Genomic DNA, 16,705 nt, shown 5'->3' with positions numbered 1-16,705 from the left:
TTTGCACTTGTTTTGTTTGGGAAGACACTTATAAATTCAGACAGTCGCGGGTTGCGTTTTCTGGGCTTGTTTTCAGAATAAAGTTGAGTATTTGGGCTTGTTAGTGGATTATCTTTATTTAATGTGCGTGATGATGTTTTTCTGTCTGTCAGTGCCATGGGAATCTCTAATCTATTTCTTTACCAGTCTATTTTGACATCTGAAGTAATTAGGTTCCATTACAAGCTGTATTTGATGCAACAGTAAGACATTTCTTTCCCTTGTACCTTCCTTTTAACCTTTTATTCCTCTCTTGCGGGTCACGCTTTTTATCCTCAGTGGTCAAGTAAGACCAAAGACAATAAGCATAACTATAAGTACTATATTCTGTTTCATTAATATATAATCTTTAGTATTTTGAGGGGATTTAGTATTTCATGATGCACTCTAAAAAATTATGTGTTGGCTCAACAAAAAGCATGTATTTGAACATTTATCCAGTTCTATGCAAACTTTGCTGGGAGCTAGAAATCCACCGCCCAATTTCCAAAGTTAACAAGACAATTTTACAACAACTCAATTTTCTAGGAAAATCAATTAATGCAAAAACTTGAGTTTGTTACACACAATATTAACAGAACTCGCTGGGACTGAATAAACCATGCAACCATGCATTTTATTTATTTATTTATTATTTCATTTTATATTCATTTTTAACAGGTCCTCTTATTTATTCTTTAGAGTGCACTACACAATATTCACCTCTAAATTATGCACCACTTATTTCTATATAAAATAATACTGTATATATATTAGAAATTATAGAAAACTATTTATAAGAGTATTTTCAGACATAAATACTTTTATTAGGTTCTGCACTTGAATATATATTTATACACTGTCAAAGACTCATTGTGGCTGATTTGTAGATTGTGCCACATGTACATGCCATGGTCATTTTTGACTGTGAAAATCACAAGTGAGAGTATTGTGAGTACAATTTCTTTGTGTGTTCATATGGAAAGTGTCATTAAAGTTACCAAGTTTCGCACCATTCTGATTAAGTAAGAAAATGACTATTCATTCTAAAATGAATGAAGATCGCCAGAATGTTCAAGGTTCAATAATAAAATTAATATCTGATTTTGATAGCCACACTGTAAAAAGTGATAAGTTGACTTAACTTAAAAAAATTGAGGAAACCTGTTGCCTTAAAATTTTTAAGTAAATGATAATTCAAAAATAAGTTAAGTCAACTTATCACGTTTTACAGTGATATGGGCTTTATGTGTATTAAGAGTTTTGAGCATAATAAAAATCACCATTTTTTAATTCAGTGCATTTATGTCCTGGTGAGATGGTCACATAGTTGGTGGACTTTTTTTTTTGTAACAGACTAGAAAAGAAGGAAAACGAACAATATTTGTGGCAGAGCATTGAAAACTGGGACAAAATCCCTTTCTGTGCTTATTTTGGGCTTGTTTTGCCAGACCTGGTCGATTATTTCTCCAGCAAAACCTTGGCCTTAATGAAGATTCAGATTCAAGATCAGATTCTGAAGATCAGACTCATGATGAATCAAAGCTTTCTAACAGCAGGACGCTCCCTGACCCTCAAAGTTTTTGTTTTAACGGCAGCAATTATGAAAGCACTTTACTAACGAGCATATGTGGACTCAAAGCTGCTGTCCTCGCTAACAAGTCCCTCTAATGAGATCATTAATTATGTCCCCCAGCAGCTCAAATCTGCTGCATCAACATGTCGAGAACAACACAAAACCGGCATGTGGGGTGTGAGAGCAGATTACGGGTCAGCGTGAGAGCACACGAGCCGCGAGGAGACGTGTGTTTTAGAACGGCCGCCGTCTGCTCTTAAACAGCACCATCTGTATGAGAGAATGAACGAGACGCGCTAACAGACCGTTCCCTGAGCCTCTGATGCTTCAGACACATAAAAAGAGAAATCAGTTTTCATTGCGAAACTAAATACGAACTTGAATTTGTCTTTAAAGATCAGCTGCATTCATTTGAAATAGATGACAACTGCTGGCTCATTTTATTTCTAACACAAAATGTATTCTTTTTAAAAACTGTCCTGAGATATGGATGAGCAAACACGGAGCAGTAATATTTTTCTTGGAACCCAACTAACAGGGAATGATCTCAGAACTTTAGCTAACGTTCTGGCAAGGTTCTCTCGAAGTTATGAGCAAACGTTCTTCCAGTAACATTAATAGAACGGTCTTTATTTACATTTATACATCATCCATGGACCATTTTTCTGAAACATTTTAGATTAGAAATTTGGACCTTTTGTAAATTGTACTACAGATGGTTCAGGGAACGATCGAAGACATTTGCAAAATGAAAAAATTGAATATTGCATGCATGTTTTTGCTAACGTTCAAATAACCAAGAAAAAAAAAAACATTCAGAAGTAACATTTTCAAATAAGCAAAACATTCTTAGAACGTTCTTCCAGTAACGTTAATAAAACGTTCATTCAAATCTGATCTTTAATAATGTTCTTAGCACAAAAACATTATTTATACATTGTTCACTGAACGTTTTTTTTTTCTGGAAACATTTTAGCGGAATGTTCACGTTTTTTAAATGTTGCTAATCATTTTAGAACGTTCAGACAACATTCAAATGTAACGTTCTAATAATGTTTGCAAAATGGAATGTTTCCTTTACATTCGCAAAACATTAAAAAATGGTGATTTTGACAGCTTAGGGAACATTTAGAACGTAATTTGAATGTTAGCAAAACATTCTTAGCGTTCGATGACAGAATTAGCGAGCTACTTTTCCACTGTTTTTCTATGTAAACTCGCTAGACGGACGTGTTTGACAGCTGTGTTCGCGTCTCATGTCTTTTGCAGTGTCTCATGCATTTAAAAAATGTAATGCTCTAGTTAAAAGTCTCAAGATTTTCGACATTTTTCCATATTCCACTCCCCGCGTCTCGCGTTTCTGCTTTGAAAATGGCCCCTTGACCCATTAGAACATATTTTTGGGAGTTCTTAACCAGAATAAGCATTTATAATCAAACATCTGGCTACATGAATGAGCAAGAATATATTAGTATTCAACAGGAGGAAAAGCACCGGCGTGTGCCGTGAAAGACAAACAGCTCAAGCTAAACTATCAGCCCACAATCCACCGAGCAGCAGATGCATTTCAGATTTCACAAAACTTTACCGAACAACCCCTTGAGGAAAGTATGAGCTGCGCAGACAAAGATCTCGACACAAAACACTGAAACAGATTTAAAAATGAGTCAGTATCTCTGAGCGCATGTCAAGAGATGAGCGATGCTTTACGGGCCGCATTTCAGTGTCTCCAAACCACAAGACGAGTTTGACACACAAATGTGATCTACAGGTTTGAACGCTTGGCAAACACAGTCCTCAGAGCTGTATCCCATTTAGCCACGCTTAGCAATCATCTTTAAATAAAAGCTTTAAAAAAATCACAAGTGGTTTGGTAACGTTTTACTTTTATGTACAATGCATTATAAAGGTATATGCATTTTATCTTTTCATAAATAATCGTATGCAAAGTTAAATTGCATGATAATATTTGAAGGCTATTTCTCGTGTTTTAATGCAAAGGTGTAACAATATTATAATTTATTGTGATCATACAATGCATTATAAAGTGCATCACAAGGCATAATTAATGCATTAAAACTAATTATATAATGCATTATATATAAAGGCTTTAAGTAAAGCGTTAACGCTTCTAATGTCGTAAAATAAAATGTGAAAATACAACCGGAAGTGTGCAAAATGTCATCCCTGCACTCTATTAATCAGAAGTGTTATTAATCAACTAGTGGCTGCTGTGGTTTAAATGTAGTTTTCTCAGGAAGATGCTCTTCAGACTATTTCTCTGTCATTCCACCAGTTGAGCCGGAGAGAAAAGCTGATGCCAAGTAATGCTAATTTCTGCTACAGCGCACCTTGTGAATGTGACCCTCGGGTTTTTGAGCATGACCTCTGTGTTCACTATACTTGTGTGTGTTTGTGTGCTGAAGTCATTCTGTGTAATTGATCTCTTTTTATTAGCAGATAAGAGCAAACGGGTTTAAACCCCTCGATTCTGCACACTGACCTCATTCTTAAACCATTAACGGCTCAGGGATTTGAGCACGCAATTAGTGAAAACGCAACTGATTTAAAGGTTATAGCAAGACAGTGAAATCAGTCTTATTTCATAGCTGTGAGATAAAGCTTGCAGAAGGGGGTTTTCACAGCAATGCCATAGAAGAACCATTTTTTTCCCCGAGTGTGAAGAGCATTTGACAAATCTAAAGAACCTTTTGTGGAATGAAAAGCTTCCATGGATGTTAACGGTTCTTAATAGAAACAATCAAAGCCAATAAAGAACCTTTAGTTTTTGATGAATGTTCTTATAATGTTACTAAAAGATATTCTTATAACTGATGAACAAAATCTTGAGAGATATGTTTTTTTGAGATTAGGTGGATCAGCCAATGGGCTGAACGTTGTTGGAACGTTCTCCAAATGATAGAATGGAATGATCCTCTAATGTTCACATCGCCAAAAAGAAATGTTTTAATACATTAAAAAAGCTAGATGGCTTGAACATTTGAAAAACATTTAAAAATAATGTTTTCATTAAGTGATCAAATAGAATGTTCCTCTAGTGTTTACATAACCAAGAAAAAATTTTCTTTAAATATTAAAAAAACAGGTGTTTTAAACATTGAGAGAACATTACAATGTAACGCTCTCATAACGTTGTCAAAATGATAAAATGGAATGTTCCTCAAACGTTCACATAACCAAGAAGAAACATTCTTTGAACATATTTTTGTTAGCTGGGTACCTAGAAATTATTTCAATTATAAATATATTTTGTCCACTATAGCTAAAAAAAATATTCACTCTAAATGAATAATTATAGGCTATTTACCCAGTATTTGTATGTGCTGTGTAGTTCTGTTACTGTCTATATAGAGCATTTCAGACACTGAAACTTTCAAAGCTTTCATTTCAGTTCAGATGCTGTCTAAAAACTGTGTGTGAGGTGCATGCCAGTATTTGTTTCTTCACGCAAGATCTGTGTATATTTACCTGGGGCGCTGTTTGACTGACACACTATATAAACAATCACGCTTTGCCTAATGGGTAATTAATCAGGGTCCCTGGTTAGCGGTGATCAATTCCCGGCATCTAAAGAGCACACAGTTATCTGGCTCTGAATTAAACCCAATTAAACGACCCCTTGTGATTAAAACTGACTCAAATCTCACATAACAAATAGATTTTTAGTGCTCAGTTGTGTAAAACGTGCCACCATAATGCAGTCATTATATATATATAAACGTACATATGCATATATAAACACTAGCGGTCAAAAGTTGATTGTTTTCGAAAGGAAGTCTCTCAAGGCTATATTTATTTGATCAAAAATACAGTAATATTGGGAAATATTATTGCAATTCAAAATAGCTGTTTTCTATGTGAATATCTGTTAAACTGTAATTTATTTCTGAGATGCGCAGCTGTATTTTCAGCATCATTACTCCAGTCTTCAGCGTCACGTGATCTTCAGAAATCATTCTAATATGCTGATTTGCTGCTCAACAAACATTTCTGATTATTAGTATTATGAGCACCAATAATAACTGATAATAGATGAGCAGCACATAGAAAACAGTCATTTGAAATAGTAATAATATTTCACAGTATTACTGTATTTTTGATCAAATAAATGCAGCCTTGGTGAGCAGAAGAGACTTTTTTCAGAAACATAATGATTTCAAACTTTTACTGTTGTACTGTATCAACATCAATCATAAATTCAGCCTGTTTAACGATGAACACCAAGACACACACTAGACGTCAGTATTTGAGCTGTGTGTGTGTGTGTGTTATATGGTGCAAACATGACTTTCAAAACTGGTTTATTTCACACTCCTGCGCTCCTGTTTTCACCTGCATGCTCTTCATGTTGCTCTGTGGCTCTGGATCTGAGGGCTTCTGGCTTATTTTCTGCTGTCACCATCATTTTCTCCCGCAAACACAAGCCCACAGTATCAGGCCCAGTATCTCTCATTCCTCATGCATACACATGTGTTTTTATAACAGTATTCCACCATCAGAACGAGTGCGGCTGTGGTGATTGACAGAAACACTGGCGAGGTGTTTGTGTGTGTCTTTGAAATGATGATATTCTCTCTGCGTGTATCTGAGTGAAAGAGAAATGAGGCGACGGCTACAGAGACACAGACTACCAAACGCCCCACATCTGATAGAATTAAATCAAATTAAATGAGGTATGTCATTTTAAAAATGGAGGTAAATTCATCTGTGTGGCTGCACTAGGACTCTGATGCGTGTCGATGGAAAATAAATCATGGTGTGAAAAAAGCGGAAAGAAATGAGACACAAACTGAGACGCAAACACAGAGAATCAGAATATGATCATGAGGCTGAACATCCCGAGATATCAGCGAGAAAATATGAGAATACAGTGAATAAAGCAGAAAATATGAGAATACAGTGAATAAAGCAGAAAATATCAGAAAACCAAGTGCAGAAAATATAAGAATACAGTAAAAAAAAAAAAAAAAAAGCATATAAAATGAAAATATATTAAATAAAGTGCAGGAAATATGAGAATACAGTGAATAAAATGTAGAAAAAAAAAAACAAAACAAAAAAAACAAAGTAAAGAAAATATAAGAATACAGTAAAAAAAAATTATAAAATGAAAATATATTGAATAAAGTGCAGAAAATATGACAATACAATAAATAAAGTGCAGGAAATATAAGAATATAGTAAAAGTCAGTGTACAAAAATATCAGAATATATAAATAAAGTGCAGTAAATATGAGAATACAGTAAAAGTGCAGAAAATATGAGAATACAGTGAATAAAATGTAGAAAAAAAACAAAACAAAAAAACAAAGTAAAGAAAATATAAGAATACAGTAAAAAAAAAAAAAAATATATATATATATATATATATATATATATATATATATATATATTATAAAATGAAAATATATTAAAGTGCAGAAAATATGACAATACAATAAATAAAGTGCAGGAAATATACAGTAAATAAAATGTAGAAAATATAAGAAAACAGTCAAATAAAATGCAAAATTAGATATTAAAGTGCAGAAAACACGAGAATACTGTAAATAAAGTATAGAAAATATGAGAATACAGTTAAATAAAGAGCAGAAAATACGAGAATACAGTAGATAAAGTGCAGAAAATATGAGAATACAGTGAATAAAGCAGAAAATATGAGAATACAGTGAATAAAGCAGAAAATATCAGAAAACCAAGTGCAGAAAATATAAGAATACAGTAAAAAAAAAAAAAAAAAAAAGCATATAAAATGAAAATATATTAAATAAAGTGCAGGAAATATGAGAATACAGTGAATAAAATGTAGAAAATATATAAAAAAAAAAGTAAAGAAAATATAAGAATACAGTAAAAAAATTATAAAATGAAAATATATTGAATAAAGTGCAGAAAATATGACAATACAATAAATAAAGTGCAGGAAATATAAGAATATAGTAAAAGTCAGTGTACAAAAATATCAGAATATATAAATAAAGTGCAGTAAATATGAGAATACATTGAATAAAACATAGAAAATATCAGAAAACCAAGTGCAGAAAATATATGAATACAGGAAATATGAGAATACAGTGAATAAAACGTATAAAACAAATAAAAAAACGAATTAAAGAAAATATAAGAATACAGTAAAAGAATATATATATATATATATATATATATATATATTATAAAATGAAAATATATTAAAGTGCAGAAAATATGACAATACAATAAATAAAGTGCAGGAAATATACAGTAAATAAAATGTAGAAAATATAAGAAAACAGTCAAATAAAATGCAAAAATGAGATATTAAAGTGCAGAAAACACGAGAATACTGTAAATAAAGTATAGAAAATATGAGAATACAGTTAAATAAAGAGCAAAAATACGAGAATACAGTAGATAAAGTGCAGAAAATATAAGAATTTAGTAAGTCAGTGTGTAAAAATATCAGAATATATAAATAAAGTGCAGTAAATATGAGAATACATTGAATAAAACAGAAAACATCAGAAAACCAAGTGCAGAAAATATAAGAATCCAGTAAAAAAAAAAGCATATAAAATGAAAATATAAAAAAAAACAAAGTAAATAAAATATAAGAATATAGTAAAAAAAAAAAAAAAAAAATATATATATATATATATATATATATATATTATAAAATGAAAATATATTAAATAAAGTGCAGAAAATATACAGTAAATAAAATGTAGAAAATATAAGAAAACATTCAAATAAAATGCAAAAATTAGATATTAAAGCGCAGAAAACATGAGAATACTGTAAATATAGTACAGAAAATATGAGAATACAGTAGATAAAGTGCAGAAAATATGAGAATACAGTAAAAGTGCAGAAAATATCATAAATAAAAAGCAGAAAATATCAATAGACACTATTTTCGATACAGTTTGCGTGAAAACTTTTTTCTATAGTCTATCTATTAAAAAAACCTTGCTACGTGTTCTGCGTTAGGCTAACCAAGACTTGTTAGAGCATGTTGTTAGTTGCTCTTTTGTTGGTTTTGATTGCTTAAGTCGCTTTAGATAAAAGCATCTGCTAAATGACTAAACGTAAAATATCAGAATACAGTGAACAGTATGTGAAATGCAGTATTTAGTCCCAGTGCGCAGAATATGATCTATAAGAGCATGCAATGATAATCTAAGCTCGCTCGCTGACTGTGTTCACTGCAGAAGGACTCTCGAGGCGTTTCAAAGAGTCTCACCTTGGTATTCGTGTGTGTCTCATAACCTTCCCTCCATTAGCACTCATCTCTGTCTGATAAGAGCGTGTTCTGTAATCTGGAACGCACGCTGATTATTTTACCCAAGAGTCTCTGAGTGAGTGTGTGTTTGAGAGAGTGTGAGGTGATACAGAGGACGCGCTTTAAATGGAAACATACAGAGAGAAAGACAAGTGTCTCACACGCACACTGATAAGGATACTTCCGCTGCACTTACTGTAGGAAACCAGAGACGCACGTTTGACCGAGTGTGACGTGTGTGTGTGTCCAATGTTTCGTCCTACATGCACTATTAACAAACTACATATAAGACATGCACTGATACCTGTTTTTTTAACTTTCATCCCTGTCTCTGTTACTCTCCTGCACCAGAGTCACATGATCTTCAGAAATCATCCTAATATGCTGATTTGCTGCTCAAACTGATTATTATCAATGTTGAAAACAGTTGTGCTGCTTTATTTTTGTACGGAAACCATGATATATTTTATTTTTCAGGATTCACAGATGAATAGAAAGTTCAAAAGAACAGCATTTATTTCAATAGAAATATTTTTAACATTATGAATGTCTTTACTGAGACTATTGATCAATTTAATACATCCTCGATGAATAAAAGATGAGTTAATTTCTTAAAAAAAAAATAAATAATAAATTGTGTGTAAAATTGTGTCCTTACAAATACTAGAGGTAGCAGTCTGACATCTGTAAAAAGCCTCAAAATTTTTTACCTAAAACTAAAACCATAAAAAATATTTTCATTACTTCAATTTGCTTCAAAATAAACATAACCTGAAATAAAATTAAATGTAAAAAAAAAAAATTTTTTACAACATTTCTCATTTTATTTAGTTTGTTGTTGTAAGTTTAAGTACTAAAATAACCAAAACTAAATGATCTAAACTAAAAACAATAAAATGAAATCCAATTCAAAACTAATAAAATGCTATTATATTTTTAAATAATATTACAAATTAGTTCTTATTTTTATTTTTTCTGGTTTCATTTTATTTAAATAGTTTGTTTTTGACTTTATTAGCTTATTTATTTATTTAGATTTTTTTTTTAATACTTTTTATTTCAGTTATTTTAGTACATGCAGCTAAAGTAAACAAAAATGAGAAATATTGCCTTGACCACTAACTAAAATAATATTTTTTCTTCAAGTAACGGAAATATATATATATTTTTTGTGGTTTTAGTTTCAGTTTAACTATAAAAACCCTGATACAAAATATGAACAAAAACTATAATAGTATTTCAAAGATATTAAAATAACAGGCGTGCAAATACGATTATATGTTTTTGTAGGTTTTATGTGTTGCCAGAAATGGAAAGTGAGTAAAACTGGAAAAGCGTTCAGGAGTCTTGAGAGACGTTCTACACTATATTTAGGAGTAGGTTATTAGTGGTGACTATGTCAGAAATGTACAGTAAAAATCATGCAGTTAGTTACAAATTACACGTAATCAACTGCAATGATTGTATGTTGCGATTAAACGTTGCGTAGTTTTGTATGTTGTTCCAGGGTCAGCATCATCTGAGGTCTTCTGGGAGGTTGGCATCATCTCTTCTCAGATCTTCGTAAGGGTTGAATCCAGACTGAAGCTCGTGTAATTCTTAGTTGCCTCGGGATGCAAGAAAAAAAAATCTGTGGAGTGAATGTACAAAACTAATTAATTAAAGCTGCATATGATTCAGTTCCTCGCATGTGAAACGTGTTGGAATCTACAGCAGAAACTCTGCTTATAACTTTCAGACGGATAGAAACTCATCTCATTTGTGTAAAGTTCCTGACACTCTCTCCATCAGCTTCGCTGAGAACCTGCGGAGGACAGCAGATGCATGCGCGACTCTCGGCTGAAGGAAAGCCGAAAGCTGATTGGCTGATGAGTTGTGATGGTCATGTGACACAGTGTGTGTTTGGACAGCAGTGGAGATCAGGCACATCTGTAAAAGAGATGAACGTTTGACCCTCACAGAGACACACAGGAGAGTCCGTCTTTCATTTTTCACTCTCGCTCTTTTTATTCTTCGCTTTTCTGAATATCTCAAAGCACTTTCGCTTTACAATAAGGTTAACATTAGTTAAATAAATGAATTGCATGAAATTTTGAAGTATAAAACATACACAAAAAAATCAACTTAAACAAAAAATGTCATTTATTTATTGCTATTCATAACTCTGAAAAATATTTTTTACAGTGTGTCACTGAAGCATTTATTAATAAATCATTATTATTTATTAACTTAATTAATTTAGTTACTAAATGACTTACCAAAAGTAATTTTAAAATATACGAAAAATATATAATAATAAAATTGTATAATTGTGAATAATTTTTCAAAAATTCATATTTTTTATAATTCATAAGCCCATTATGAAGTTGGAGTGCTCTTTAAGACTTAAATATTATTGTATTTTTTTGTCAAATGTACTCCAATAATCTGTTTAAATTACAACTTCAAAAAAACTTTTTTTAGTTTCATTCTAAAGCATTTAGTACCACATAAAAATATGTGTTTATCCATTAAATGATAAATCGTTTATTAATGTCATTAATTTGGTTACAAAATGACATGCCAAAAATAATTTAAATACAATATATAATAATAAAATAGAATATTAAATATTAATTTTTGTAATTCATTAGCACATTATGAAGTTGGAGTTTTCAGCTCTTTTAGACTGAAAGAGAATTTTCTTGTAAAATGCACTCAAAAAAAATCTTTTTGATATATAATACTAATTTCTGTAGTTTTGTAGTTCTAAAGCATTAGTTTCAACATTTACTAATACACTATTAAAATCAAAAGTTGTCTCTGATAATATTATTTCATGAACTTGAGATAACATGAACTGACAATGCATATTTGTATTTTTAACTACTTTTAACACAGATTAATAAATGCAATAACAAATGTCTTGCTCATTGTTCGTTACTGAATTACTATAATGGGATTTAATTGTAAATTCTTCATGCAAAGAAACAAACAAGAAATCACATGTGAAACGTCTGAAAGTAAAGGATTGTTTTGGAGTGTAAATGAAATCATATGTGATTGTATTTATTTCAGAATTGATGGATTTTGCAACATTTGCAACTGTTATTTTCCTGTTTATTTCTGAGAAGCTGTTTTGAAACAATCTGTATTGTATAAACCACTATAGAACTGACATGTTTGTATATTTGAGTGAATACAACATTAACATATGCACAATTCATAAAACATAAACTTGCTCATTTCCGCAGGTAATCTCACGGTGATGCGTTCATCAGGAAAATGAAGGAGAAATTTGGTCTCGGAAAGACTTTAAATGGCAATAAAACCCAGAAGGGACATTTAATAAGTCATTTGCAGTTTATGGTGGAATTTAATTATCATTAATACTCAGAAGTATGAAATATAAGTGAATCATCACTGATGTACAGATGAAACGTTAACACGTTTTTCATTTACAGTTTTGACTCAGAGTAAACCTGTAAATTAGATGAGTGTGATATTCTATGAACCTAAACTGATGATCCGTAAAGAAGTGTTTATTTAATATTTGTATGTATCAGTGTGTGTTGAAATGTCTACTTAAACTACACTTCTATGAATACTAATGGGATGCTGTTGAAATATATTGTGACGAGTGTTAAAGGCTCCCGTCTCTGACTCTGCGTTCAACAGATAAAGAGAAATCCACCAGAAAACACTCGCACACTGCTGATAAATGACTCAAATGTCTGTGTGCGTATGAATAATCTCTGGGTTTTTATCTTTTTTAAAAGAAGGAATATCTGAAGTCATTTAAATTATGGTTCATATACAATGATATGAACACATTTCCTTAAAAAGCTGAACTGTGCAACTGCATAATGTACTTGGTGAGCAAAACAAACTTTTTCAAGAAATACTTACAATGGTTTAATACGCTATTTTATTATAGTATTGTTAATTACTTTTTTAACTAATTGATAACTTTATACAGTATTTTTATGTGATACACCCAGTTAGTTCCCCATAATAAACACAAGCTAAATCCATTTTTATTTTGTTGCATTGAACTAAGTAAAAAATAATAAATAAATAATAATTATTTTAAAGAAATATTTATATAATGGTTGCATGTACTACTTTACATATTTTAAAAAAAAACTATTATATTTTGCATGTTATTTTGTAAATAATCATAATTATTATGAAATTAATAAATAATTATTTATAACTTTAATTGATAAATTAATATTTTTGTGCTCCACCCAGTCCTCCATAATAAACATGAAGTTAAAAAAAAACTCTATAAAATATACTATTTTATTACTGTCCTAATTATTTACATTATTTATGTTGTAAAAAATGAAATGAATACATTAATAATTATTTAATTGATAAATTCATATTCTTTTGTGATACACCCAGTCCTCCATAATAAACACAAGCTAAACCCATTATGTAAATTGTTGCATTGAACAAATAAATGAAGTAAAAAATTAAAATAAAAACTTCTTCAAGAAATATTTACAATGGTTTAATGTATTATTTTTATTCTTATTTAGAATTATAATATTATTCATAACATTTATTATTATTTTCATTATTTTTTAAATTTTATTAAAAAAACTAATGCAATTAATGTATTATTAATTAATTAACAATAATTTATCAACTCATTTTTTTTTTTAGATGTGATACTCCCAGTCCTCCATAATAAATACAGGCTATTTTTATGTAAATTACTGCACTGAACTGAATGACATTTTACATAAGAACTTGCACAGAAATATTTCATAAATGCATCCAGATCTGTGACATCTGTGTCAGATATTCATTAAAATAATTACACATATGAATACGTAAGTCAGACAATCATTATTGCAAAATACACCCTGTCTGGGTGATCAGGACAGATGATTTATTCTGTGAGAATGACTGTCTGACGGTACGTTATTATGCGCATTACATGGCTACTTACTAAATAAATCAATACATGTACATGAAATATTGATCTGAGTGTAAATGATTATATTACGTGAGAAGAAAGACTATAGTGGTGCGAAACAACGATCAATTATACAGTGTAACATCGTTATAGACACATTTTTGACAGCAGATCGAGGCGACTGGCCAATCAGAACGAAGTATGATAGAGATGTGTGTCGTAAACATAAATACGAGTCTCTCTCTCACTCTCTTTATTCGCCTGCAGGGAACGAGTGACATTAAAAAGCTCTGGACTCCATGTCTCTCCTCACAGAACGCATAGAGAGCTAAGTACCACGCACACACACACACACACACACACGTGCTTTGATTCTGCACTATAAAACATGACGCTTGGGGTCATTTAGTTCCATCAGCACCGTCTCCTCTCTCTCTGTGTGTGTGTGTGTGTGTGTTTTCTGCATCGATTCACTCATAAACACCAGACGACCTACAGGAAGCCAATTATAGTGAAACTACTGAAACACACTTACATTTCCACGACACACTTGTGCTCACATACATACTCGACTATTCATGGATCATGTAACATTAGACCAGTTGTTATTGTTAACAAAATACTACACACTAAACCTATCTAAAAATGTTTTTGTTACTTGAAATAAGGCTGAAATAAAATACTGTAAAACAAATAGAAACTAAAAAAAAAAAACTAAAACTGTTTAAAACTATTTTTCCGTGTTAAATAAAATAAAGCGGAAATAAAACATAAATATTAGATAAAAACTTACACTTATAAAACTAAAAGTTTTTTTTTCCAATTGAAATTAAATAAAACATATTAGATGAAAAACTTAAAAAGCAAACACTTGTTTTGTGTTAATTAAAATAAAGCTGAAATTAAATAAAACAAGTATTGTTTTCATTAATTAACATAGTTTAAATAAAATAAAGTATAAATATTAATTGAAAAACTCAGAAAACCAAAAGTATTTAAAATAGTTTGAAATAAGCTAAAATAAAATAAGATATAAATATTAGATGAACAACTTAAATATACAAACTTAAATCATTACTAAATACAAAATTAAAAATAACAAATAAATAAAAACTTTACAAACTAATAACGGAAAAAAAGCATGTAACAAAATTACTAAAACTACAATTAAACTGAAAATGAAAATAAAAGTTAATTCAATTTATTAACAAATACTTCAGTTGATATATAATCCTAAAAGATCTGGACAGCATCGGTGGTACAAAATAACCGACATTTAGAGCTGAAATATAGCATTAAACAGACATTAACAAATTTATAAATTTAACATTTTTATTTTTGGTCAGTTAATTTAAGAAACATGAGATCTGGAGACAACGTGTTAATGCAGTACAGTTAGACACACACTCATATCATAAACCTACAGACAAATTGATCATAATGAGTACAGAATAATGCAAATCCTAAAATAAATCTGTATGCATTTTCTAAATAAGGACGTCCTCAAATATGCCTAAAGGTTCAGCTTTATAGAGTATATAAAGCACAGTGCAGTCAATTCAGGTTTCTTCCTAACAGAGTCATTAAATGTGTCTTTCTGAGATCTCACACACGGCAGCCACTGTCACTGTACAGTGTGTGTGTGTGTGTGTGAACCTCAGTGACATTTTCTGAAAGTTTAATAGCTTCTGTGTGTGTGTGTGTGTGTGTGTGTGTGCGTGCTGTGAGGGGATTTGACTCAGATTTGAACAGTAACAAAAGCATTTTAAATCCAGACTGCTCTGAGATCAGTGACCTGGTGAATCTGCTGAGAGGATTACAGCTACACACACACACACACACACACACACATGCACACATGGACGCCCGTGCGCTGTTGTGTCTGTGTGTGAGAAAATAAAGCAGCTGAAGCAGAACTGATACACACACACACACACACAGCAGAGCGAGCGAGCGAGAGATAAATGAAGGAGTTCATGCATTGTGGGATTGCAGCTCTTCTGCTGTCTGTGAGCTGTAGTCCGGTTCAGTGTGGTTTTGTTCAGGGTCTATTGATTCTGGGAGGTCAACCAGAGACATGCTGAGACACAAGGGAAGACCTGCTGTTATTTTATGCTTACATTAATATTGTTTGTGTGTGTCTGTCTTCAGTGGAATACAAACATACTGATAATTATTTTTTACCATATAGCAACAAGAATGAAAGTAGATGTTTATAGTGTTTGTATATGTTACATTTAGTAGGTGTAGCAAAATGAAATATTGCTACACCCATGCAACTATGGTTTTGTTTATTTGTTTTTTTCTCTCAGCAATGTAATCCTGACCTGGTGTGACTTTAAGTCAAGTGAGACTAATTTTCCAGAAAATACAGTAAATACTGACATTAAAAATTTCAAATGGTTATAAAATCATAGAAGCTCATTAAATTGCGCTTTTTTCATTTATTTTTTCATTTACTATATATATATATATATAGTAAATTATGCATTTTTGTCAAATTTGCTTATTGTTATTTTTCTAACTTAACCCTATTATTTCATGTTGTTTTCTGGTCATTTTGACCCGGAGAATATTTAATTTTTTCCAAAAATGTTAATGTTATCAGATTGAACTAAAACTCACACGGTGTATAATAAATTTGATAAGTTTGGTCAGTGTTGAGGATATCTTTTCTGCACTTGTGGTGTTCCTGGTCAATAATAATCAGCCTACAAAGAATCGTGTATAAATCTCTCATTATGTGATATTATCACCAAATCTTAAACTGAATTTTTTTTATCAACTTGTTTTCTTTCAGTTGGCACAGGTTTAATTTAGTTTTTCTTTTCAGAACTGTTTGATTGTAAGCCTCATTGATCTGAACTCATTTTCCAGTCATTATTGCCAAAATTATCCACAATTAATGCTTTTTTCACGTAAA

This window comes from Onychostoma macrolepis, chromosome 04, assembly GCF_012432095.1.
Source record: "Onychostoma macrolepis isolate SWU-2019 chromosome 04, ASM1243209v1, whole genome shotgun sequence".
NCBI classification, from domain to species: domain Eukaryota; kingdom Metazoa; phylum Chordata; class Actinopteri; order Cypriniformes; family Cyprinidae; genus Onychostoma; species Onychostoma macrolepis.
The sequence above is the reverse complement of the archived record's forward strand: the minus strand, read 5'-3'. Positions refer to the sequence as shown.